The sequence below is a fragment of the Pteropus alecto genome, unplaced genomic scaffold (genome assembly GCF_000325575.1).
Source record: "Pteropus alecto unplaced genomic scaffold, ASM32557v1 scaffold92, whole genome shotgun sequence".
Lineage (NCBI taxonomy): Eukaryota > Metazoa > Chordata > Mammalia > Chiroptera > Pteropodidae > Pteropus > Pteropus alecto.
Window position 1 is genome coordinate 6,873,408 of NW_006432447.1, and position 10,316 is coordinate 6,883,723.

A 10,316-nucleotide genomic window follows, 5' to 3' on the forward strand; every position below is an offset into this window, starting at 1 on the left:
CTCCAATTATTTCAACATTTTCACGAAAGAAAAATGTCCTTCCATATTGTTGGGTACCTCAAGATCGCCAAGACGTAGGCCACTCGGCCAGAAAGTTCAGCAATGTGCTGGCATCCGCTGACCCACTTCCGATGTTCTCTGGCTGCTGAGCTTCCCCAGGAGCACGGCCTGCCTTCGGCTTTCTCACTTCTGCTGAGAAGAGCCAAGGAACAATCTCAGGGTGTGGCACTGCAAGCCCTCAGAGGTTTTAGCCCTGATTGGCTTATAATGTGAGTCATACAACCAAATCTTGTTAATCGCCTCTGAAATTGTAGCTTTATGTTTAGAACAGCCTAACAGTTCCTTGAGACCTGGGGCTCCTTTCTCACTGGGCACTCTGTCCACAGGAAATGCGTGCAGTCACCTGTGGCCAGTTACTCCTGTGCTTCCTTTGATCTGACCATCCACCGCGCCATTTTCCCCCTGAGCTTCAAGTGTATTGTGTTCCATCATATCCCATGGGGGATGTTGGGCCAGGGGTGGTGGCCCGTCACCTAACGGCACCCAGTGGAGTCATGAAACTTCCCCACTGTGGGCAGCCCTGGTAGGGGTGACCCCAGGCCTAGGGCAGGGTGCCCACTCCCAGTCCAGGCTCTTCCCAGTATCACCCTGATGCAGCCGAGGTGGGTACCAGACTGGTCAATGGGATTTCCTTTCCTGGGACCTTGATACTCCAATAGAGCCATGCGAGGGCCGAGCAAACATCTGGACTTCCGCCCACTTGGCTGTAGCTCTGGGAGTGGCTCAGATTCAGCCTGCTTCTCCAGGCCCCCAACTTTGCAGGACTCCCACGTGACTTCCCGTCGGAGGCTGTGGTATGGCCTCAAAAATCTGTGGGCCACCACAGTTGGAGACTTGCTCATGAAATAGCCTGGCTCCTCCAGGCATGGGAATTTTTTAAATTTTCTTAAATTTCCTATTAAGTAGTACATAAACCTGATACAAAATTCAAAATGTATAATGAAACACAGTAAACACGAAGCCTCTATCCCATTCCTGTCCCCTACTACATGCTGTCAACTTCTTTGTTTCTTTCCTGAGGGAACTTATACACATCTATTATTATGGCTACTTTTAAAATCACAAATGTAATCCACCTAGTTACATGCTGTCCCCACTAACATATCTGAGAGTCTCAGCGTTTCCAATGTGAGGAAGTAGTTGGGTGTTTTGCTGGAAGGCGCGAGGACCCGCTCCAAGGTGTCTCTTTGAAGCCGGGAGACTGTGAGTCGTCCTGTGTCTCTTCTAGCACCACTGCTTGCTTTCCGTGGTGAGAAGCAGTTTCGGAGGCCATTGAGTTATCTCATTCGAGTGTGTCTTCTGTGCGTGTAGGAGTGCAGGTATGTATATGCATGGAAGTGTGCGTGATGCTGGCTGCACACATATTTCTGACACCCACTGTGCAAGGTGTGATAGGGTGGGGAAAATCATTCATCTTCTAGCACTGAGCACAGGGCCTGGCAGACAGTAGGTGCTTGAGAAGCATCTGATCATCTCTTCCTAGTCCCCAGCATGCATCCCACACATTAGCCAATCTAGGCGATTGTTTCCCAGCTTCCCAGCCCTTGCTCAGGAAAGAAATTTGTTGTTTCTTGTTGTATTTTGTATCTTCTACCTGGAATATCTTCCCAAGTTCATCATCGCCTGTTGACGTTACGAACACGCTTTCTGGCCCTCCTCTGGACTGCCTTCTCCGACCAACCCGACCAGCCGAAGGCCATGGAAGGCATGCCTCTGTCTCACACAGGACTGCTCAAAACCTCACACTTACACACAGTGACCCTCCCTTACCCTAATCCCAGTCCTAACGTCACCACCAGCGACACAGCATTATACATGTGGGGCACTGCTCCACTAGGCCTGATGGTTCCCAGTGGCTCCTGGAACCAGAGCGTGAAGACAAGCCTGGGGCCTCATCCATGGATCTGTGGTCTTTACATGATGAGCCACGCTCTCTCTGAGCTGGGTCCCTCAGTGAGTAATTTCTTTTTTCTTGCTGTCTCCTGCTTAATCTTCTCTCCAAACTCCTGAGAAAGAGGGAGCTGGAGATAGACATGGGATTGGCCCACAAATCTCCATCATGCATGTGGGCTGTTTCTCCTCCCCACCATGCATGGGTGCTGGCCTGACCCCGTTAGCTATGAGCAGAAGAGAGAAATCATGGCTGTCTGGAGCTGCCCTTTTGGCCTTCACTCATTTGATCATCACTTATTCAACAAGAATTAATTGAGCTCCTTCCATGGACTGCGGGGCACTGGAGATAGAGCTGTGAAAAACACCATGTCCAGACCTGAAGAGCTGATGGTCTAGGGAGGGAGATCAACAACAAACAAATAACCAATAAACATACAGCTACTGTGTCAGCAATGCTGGGAAGCAAATAAAGGAGGCTAGGGCATGCAGTGGGATGGACACTGGCGATTTGTAAGGATGGTTGAAGAGGGCCTCTCTGATGAGGGGATACCTGAGCAGGTACTGAAGGCAGTGAGGAAGACTGTGTGGGAGCAGAGCCTGGGTGCAGAGGGAACAGTTGTGCTGTATTGAGGACCTTTAGGGGACAACAAGGGCCCAGTGTGCTTGGGAAGGGTGAGCGAGGGGACAGTGGTAAGAGCTCGGGCCCAAGGTAAGGGTGCTGGGGGTGGGATAGAGCGGGAGGCAGATTGTGCAGGCCACAGAAGGGACTTTGGATTTTTCTCCATGTGAGCTAGGAAGTGTCCTCTGGACTCTGGAACATTCTAGAAGGGTGACAACATCAGACTTACATTTAAAAATGATCGTTCTGCAGCTGTGTGGAGAATAGATTGTAGAGGGGTGAAGGCAGAATCTGGGAGATCTGTGAGGAGGCCATGACAATGACCCAGAGAGGAGAAGATGGGCCAGGGTAGTAGCCAGGGAGGTGGGAGGTGGTCTGATTCTGGGTAGATACTGACGAAAGACCCAGCAGAAGGTGTTGATGCATGAGGCGTGGGATGTGAGAGGGAGAGAGGCTCCCAGTAGAACCCCAAGACTGTCATCTTGAGCACCTGCAAAGTAGAGAACGGGAAGGCTGTGGAAATGGCAGGTGCTGAGATGTCAAGGACAGACGCTAGGTTAATGCCTATAGCTTGGTGGTGGTTAGTGACATAGGGCTGAGGAAAACCCAGCCTTGCTCTCAGATGGGGCCCACAGTGCAGTGCTGCTGCTGTGTGAGACTCCCAGTAGGGCTGCTCTTTTCACTCCAACAGCCTGATGAAGCCTGTTGAAGCCTGTTCTGGTCTTTGCAGGAATGGCATCTTATAGCAAGTAACTCAGTTGTTATCATTTGACCAAAATTCTCAAATTTGATACTGGAAGGTAGTTTTTAGACTCTGCTACATGGCTATTTTGGTAAGCGATCACTTTTTTTGTAAACAAACAGCCGGCCAGCCTCCACTGTAAGACATGAGGAATTCTGACATCCTGCCACGGTTGTGGGAAATGTCCACACTGTATCCTTTGAAACAATAGAGCCCGCTGAAATGTAAACAGTGCCCTTTCCCCTTGAACGTCCTTGCTGGCGCATCCCCTCTCCCCTCCTGCAAGGTCTCTGCAAGTTGAATAGCTCTTGCAAGGGGTGGCTCCTCCCTTGAAGTCAGAGGTCGGGGCTGAGCCAGCTGCTCCTCCATGCTCCTGGGCAGGACTCTGCCTTTCAGGGAGGAAGTGGGAGGGCCTTTGCTGGCCTCCGCATCGGTAAGTTTAGGGAGTGGGGGTAGGCACATCTTCAAGTGTCTGGACATTGTTGCTTGAGGCTTTGTTCTGGCCACTTAGCTATGCTTCCCAAAATGCTGACCAGTGCATGGGAGTCCTTCCATGCTCCTCCTCTAAGAAGTCATGTCAGGGCTCTGGACAATGAAGGTAGGGGGTTCAAGGATGAATGGGACAGTCCCTGCACTCAGAGTGTTCATGGCCTAGCAAAGCAAAGGCCACATGCTAAGCTCGTCATCCTGACCAACACCCCTGGCCCAGTCATTGTTCTATAATGTTCCTTCCATCAGCAAGAGTGAAGAAGTGACTTCTGCTGAGATGCTGACGTTCCTGGGCTGAGATACCTGCCTTTTGGGGCTTAGACCTCATAAAACTCTCCCCTATAATGCTTAACCATGAACTTGGATGGGGTGAACCATGAGAGCCTTTGACTATTGTGTTCACGGGCCTAGCATGGGGCCTGGCATGTTGTAGGTGCCTGGTGAGACTCAAGTGAACAATGAACATGGGTCACTGAGAGCGGGGGAGGAGGGGCTGTTGCACCATCAGCATGGCAGCCCTGCCGCTGGGTTGCCCTGGTGAGGCTGCAGAAGGCACAGACAAGTCCTGTCCTGTGTCCTGGGAAGGGACGACACTTTGGAAGTATTACTTAGCATTAGAAGCCATGGATGAATGTGCTTCCGAGCACCGGCCCAAAGCCCACCTGATGAGGCTCTTTGGGGAGTTTGTGGGAGGCTTTGAAGATGGATGACAAGACTTGAAACCTGCTCTAGGTGGTGTCCAAGCTGACACTCGCAGACCAGAAGACTTGAAGAAGGGAGAAGTGCCTGTGATGTCCAGAGGCTCCTTTGAAGGAGCCAATCTGCTGTGTTCAGGTCTTTGTCAGGCGTGATGTGACTAACCGGGCCCAGAGCAGCAAGGCCACGCAGGACAGGGGTCCCAGGACAATCCAGCCCACCTTCCTGCCCTGCGAAGGGATCAGGGAGAGAACCTCAGGCCCTAGAAAACATCAGGAATACATCTCCCTTTCATTCAGTGAATATTTAATGACCACCTACTTTGTTCCAGGCACAAAGTAGACCAAACCCCCGGCTCTCTGGAGCCTACCTCCACTGACATGATAAGCCCCCCATCTCACTTACATGAGGTAGGCTCACCCTGAGGGAGCTAGATCTCTCCCGCAGCCAGCAGGGTGGCCGAGTGGGACAGAGAGGACCTGGAGCACTGTGGGCAGCAACCAGGACAGCTGGTCATAGACTTTGTTAGTTAGAGATTTTTGTTTTTAAAGAATCTTACCTGGAACCCCATGTAAACAGTGCTTTATTAAGCATAATTTTATTTGATGCCTTCCTATTTGTTTACTTATTAAGCCAACTGATGAGCACAATTAAGACAATTTTGATCAATGTAACAACTTGAAATCCAGAGTTAGGGAAATCGACCAGAGTCTTACACTGACCTAGGCATCCAACGTCTTCTCATATATCAGGGTTTCTCAGTCTTGGCACTATTAACATTTGAGGCCAGATACTTCTTTGTGGGGGAGGCCTGTTCCTTAGCAGCATCACTGGTCTCAACCTATTAGATGCGAGTAGTAACATTCCTCTCGGTAGTGAAAACCAAAAATGTCTCCAGACATTGTCAGGTGTCCCTCGGCGGGTAAAATCGTTCCAGTCGAGAGCCATTGCCATTTATTTTGATTGTGCAATATCAAGAAAATCCTGTTTCACATGGAGAAGTATGTGCAATTGGCAAGAGTGTTTCCCCCTCCTAAATCAGCTCTCTTGACCCTCCTAAGATCACCTTTAATTAAAAGTTTCACTCTGGTCTGCAGAAAAAAATGAGTTAACGCAGCAGCTCGCATTAATGTGTTGGTAGTTTTCAGTGTACTAAATTTGTATGCAACACATTTGTGGGGGTGTGTTGTTTTTATTACAGTTTTGAAGAACAGGAAAATCTTCATGTTAAAAACATTCAAACTAAATGTTGGCAGATCCCTTAAGCCCTTTGGGAGGCAGGTTGAGTGATGCTGGTTTCATATTAAGAAGCAATGACTGTAGTGAGGCCAGGAGTTAATGACAGTGCAGATCAGGCAAGAAGGCAGGGTCATGGCGCCTATCTGCTGCCCCAGACACCCTGGGGCTTCATCAGACAAAGCTGGGAGGAGGCAGGGAGGGTGTGTGGAGGACCGAAGGCCTCTCGAGAGAGAATCCAGAATTGGAGAGGAAAATAAGACCAATTTTGGGAGTGAGCAGAAGGCAAAAGGGGCCTCTTGCCCCATGCAGTTCTAAGAAAGAGCCCCATAATCGTGGTGACGCAGGGCCAGGAGGTTAAACCCAGAATAATCATAATGAAAACAATCTGTTTGCATCATCTGATGCTTCCAGAAATCCTGGAAGCAAGTCCAAAGTGGAGGATCCCAGCAGAAATGCTGCTGGTTGGAACCTAGAGGGTGGTGGTGGGATGAAGGGATGGAGGAGAGCACCTCTCCCAGCTCCCAAGGGTGGGGGTGCCAGCCGCTCTGGGGGTGATAAGGTGGGGGATCTGCAGGCTGCAGAAACAACAGCTGGCTTTAATGTTCCAGGAAAAAAAAGTAGTTCTTCACTGGAATCGATTTGCTCTCCCTCCTCTGAAATTGGGAGCCAGTGCTCCTAGGAAATGTTCCTCAAACACAGTGAGGCAGCCGACCACAGGCCGGTACTCACCACCCCCGGGGGGACTGTTAACGGACACAGCAAAACACGGCGGAGGCCTGACCAGGGGTCTGACCAGAGGCTCGACAGCTACCCGCTGGCCTCGTCCTCAGCTTCTGCGGCACTTCTCAGAGGGAGCCGGGGCACACCTGCTGGAGCCCACGGTGCAAGGACGCCGTTCACGGGCACCTTTCTGGCCTCCTTTACCGCAGTCACTTAGAGGGGTGCTGTTTCTGTGATACGACTGACCACTTTCCATGTGGTGGATTTGGGTGCCTCGAGAGACCTTAGGGATAGTGTGGTCCAACTCCTCATTTCACAGATGGGGACTCTGAGGCTCAAAGGGGCAACTTTCTCAAGGTCACTGCCCAGGCATCTTTACCACCAGCTCTGTGCTCTCTAAAACCATCTGCTTTCTGATGAGAGAAGGTGACTTGTCCAGAGACGCTCAGCTCCACCATCCACCATGTGTCTCCTGTGAAAGAGTGAGCGTGCAAGTGAACATGACCATGTATGCACACGTGTGAGTGTGTGTGCCTTGGCACAGCCAAGAGAGTAGATCTGTGTGTCTACACGTCTTCGTAAACTGCCGACAACTGAATGTCTGGAGAGACACTATGTGAGGTGTTGGGATCAGGGTATGGGCTGGGGAACAGGCTGGGGGTCAGGATGTGTGGGTGGGTGTTGAGAGTCAGTCAATCTTGTGCAGGATGGAGGAAAGTCCTTGGAGCTCTTTGACTGGAGTGGTGCTGGGTTGGGGTCAGGTTGGTCAGAGAATTCGTCCCAGGAAAGGAGGTCCATGAAGGATGCTCAGCTGGTGACAAGGAGCCTGGGAAGACTCTCCCACAGAAGGAACAAGGGCTGGGGGGCTGGAAGAGAGGCATGTTTGAGAAAGGTGGAGTAATCCACATTGACTGCAAGGCAGGGTTTATCTGGGGAGCAAATCGTCACTTGCCAGACATTTACTGAGCACTGACGGTGTGCAGGGGGCTGTGCTAGGTGCTAAGAGACGATGGTACAGGAGATTTGAGAGTTTAGCAAGAGTTGGTTCTGTTCATTTTCCAGCAGATTTGCAGAGGCCCTGCTCTGTGACGCATCACGGGTTCTAAGAGAGACGAAGTGTGGTTCACTCCCAAGAGAACTCACTAACCCCGGGAACTCACTAACCTCAGCTTCTCAGAGGTGGCACAAAGCAGCAAGCAGAGGGCCGTGGGAGCTGCCTGGAAGGGGCCCCTGCCTCGTTCTCAAGCCCAGCTAATCCTGACTCCTACTCACCCACCCCTGGGGGTCCTGAAGCCAGATCCTTGTGCATCTCTCACCCTGAGGAGTCTCTGAACTCCCAGAATATACCTGTCCATTCCCTGGTCCCATGACAGTTTCTCCGAGGACTCCAGTTATGAACCACCAGCCCTAGTGCAAGCCAAGCCTCGGTGTGACAGGGTTGTCCAGAGCTCAGTCTACCTAGAGGGAGGAGCCCCAGGACACTGCATTTCACAATTAAAGACGCAGATGTCTTCAGACTTTGCCTGACTCCTCATGCTAGGGTCCCGCTGTGCCCTCAGGCAGTGGAGGACCCCAGCTTAGCACCTTCCCTGCTTCCCATCAAAGGCTGTCACTGGCTTGCCTCAGTATCTCTCCCCCAGGGTGACCGGAGACTGATCAGAGTCTCGCCTCACATTTGGAAAGCACTGTATAGCTTCCCGCAACCTCAAACCTCTCCTTGGGCCTTGGCAAAGCAGCTGTGGTTTCCATTGGACAGAGAAGGCCATTGAGGCTTGGAGAAGGAGAGTGGTGCTCGAGGTGGGGGCTCTCTCTGAGATTGGTGCCCACCCCACGCCCTGGGCCCCTCTTTGCAGTTTCCCTCACAGCCCCCACCCCTTCCAGCGGGGGACTTCCCTCCAAAGGCAGGCCATGTGTGCTCTGCTCGGGGACTCTCTCTGAGGTTGGTGCCCACCCCACGCCCTGGGCCCTTCTTTGCAGCTTCCCTCACAGCTTCCCTTCCAGCGGGAGACTTCCCTCCAAAGGCAGGCCATGTGTGCTCTGCTCCTTTGCAGCTGGAGCGGTTTCCAAAACCAACTGTGAAATTTCCTGAAAGGTACTCCAGGGTCCCGGGCTTCAACGGCTCTGCAGGTACCTGCCCAGGAAGCACTGAGCCGGCACTTTTCCGGCAATGGCGTGTGCTGACCCTGGCCTCAGGGCCCTTCCTCTCCTCTGTAGGGAAGGATGCTGTGGAGGATAAAGGAGGTTCAGGGAAGAACCAAAGCCCTTCTGGGAACCATCCTAAGGGAAGTGGACATTACTGCGTGGCCTGCCCAGCACCGGGCCACGCCTGCCCTTGCCTTCAGCAGGGCTTCGGTGCTGGAAAGAATGCTTCCCAGCTCTGGAGCCCTGCGGAGGCAGAGGTCAGCACATTCCAGGGCTTGGCCTTTCCGCCGCAGTAGTCGGAAGGCCTGGGCCTCCTCCAGGGCTCCGGTGGGAGCCTGCAGTAGACAGGGTGTGGGGACCAGCCTCCTCTCTGCCAGGCAAAGCTCTTAGAGCTCCTTGACTTCTGCTGAGCGGGAACTGACCTGGGAGCTTCCCTCCCCAAGGGCGCTGCTGGGCCTCAGACCACCGCCCACTCCTAATGCGTGGGCCCCAGCCATTGAGCTGGGGGAAGGGCCTGTTTCTCTGCTGGTGAACAAGACACACAGATCTTCATCCTGCCTCCCTCTCCGGACATCCTAAGTCATCCTGCCTGGTCTCCCCTCGAAGCACACAGGACTTCTCTGTCCCTCACAGCCCCGGCCCCATTCTCTCTCCCCATCTTCCTCCTGCCAACTCCTGCTCATCTTTTAGCCCCAGCTCCTCCTCCCGACTTCCCTGGGATGCCTTCGTGGACCTGGGATGGCTGATCCCTGTCACACACCCTGACTTTTTCCTCCAGAGTGCTCCTCATGGTCACGGTTAATAACCTGAGGTTGATCCACTGACATCCCCTCTCCAGCCACAAGAAAACTAGAATAGTGCCTATTGCCCACGTGTTGCTGGTGAGTTGAATGTTCTAGCAGGATTGGGGTTTCCAGAGAATGTAGTGAGGCCCTGCGCACACCTGGGCTGGGAGAAGGCACGCATGATCCAGAGAAGGTCGTTTGGGACAGGTCAGAGTAGGGGGACAATGTGGGGCTCATACAGGGAGAGCAGGCCAGGCTGGGGTGCCAGGGGTGGTGCTGGGCAAGGAGATCAGAGGGGAGGCTGGTCCAAATGGGACACAACGTCTTATAATAGGTTTGCCAGTAGAGGAGAGAATTGTGGAGGGGACAGTGCCCAGTAGGGGACAGCCAAAGGCAGATCCCCTTAAGCTTTTGTGTAGTGTCACCGAGGGTCTCCACCTTACAGCAGAACTTCCTCCTTGCAGAGAGGTGGCAGTGGATGTGGGGACAGTCGGCTCAAACCTGCTCCTCACCTTCTCCCTGGAGCCCCACTTTCCTCGTCTGTAAAGTGGAGGCAGTAAGACCTAAGCAATGGGGTTATTGGGAGGTCAGCTGAAAGAATGTTCTTGGAAGGTGAATGGAATGTCATTTTGCTTTTTTCCTCTCTGCAGAATTCCAGGCCAGAGGTGAGTGTCAGGGGAAAGGAGCCCCCCTGACCCACGGGAAGCAGGCGTCATGTCTGGGTAGTTGCCCTCCGGCTGATGGAAAAGGGTTGCAAACCCTGATCCTGTGACTCATGGCTCTGGGAAGAAAGCAGAAGCAGCTTCCTGTGAACTTTGCAGAGGTGAGGAGAGTTTTCCTTGCCCTTCCTAGCCCTGCTCGTCAACAAGCATGTACCAAGCCCGGACCAGGCACTGTGCGCACGCCCTGGGCAAATGTCGAGAGAATGACA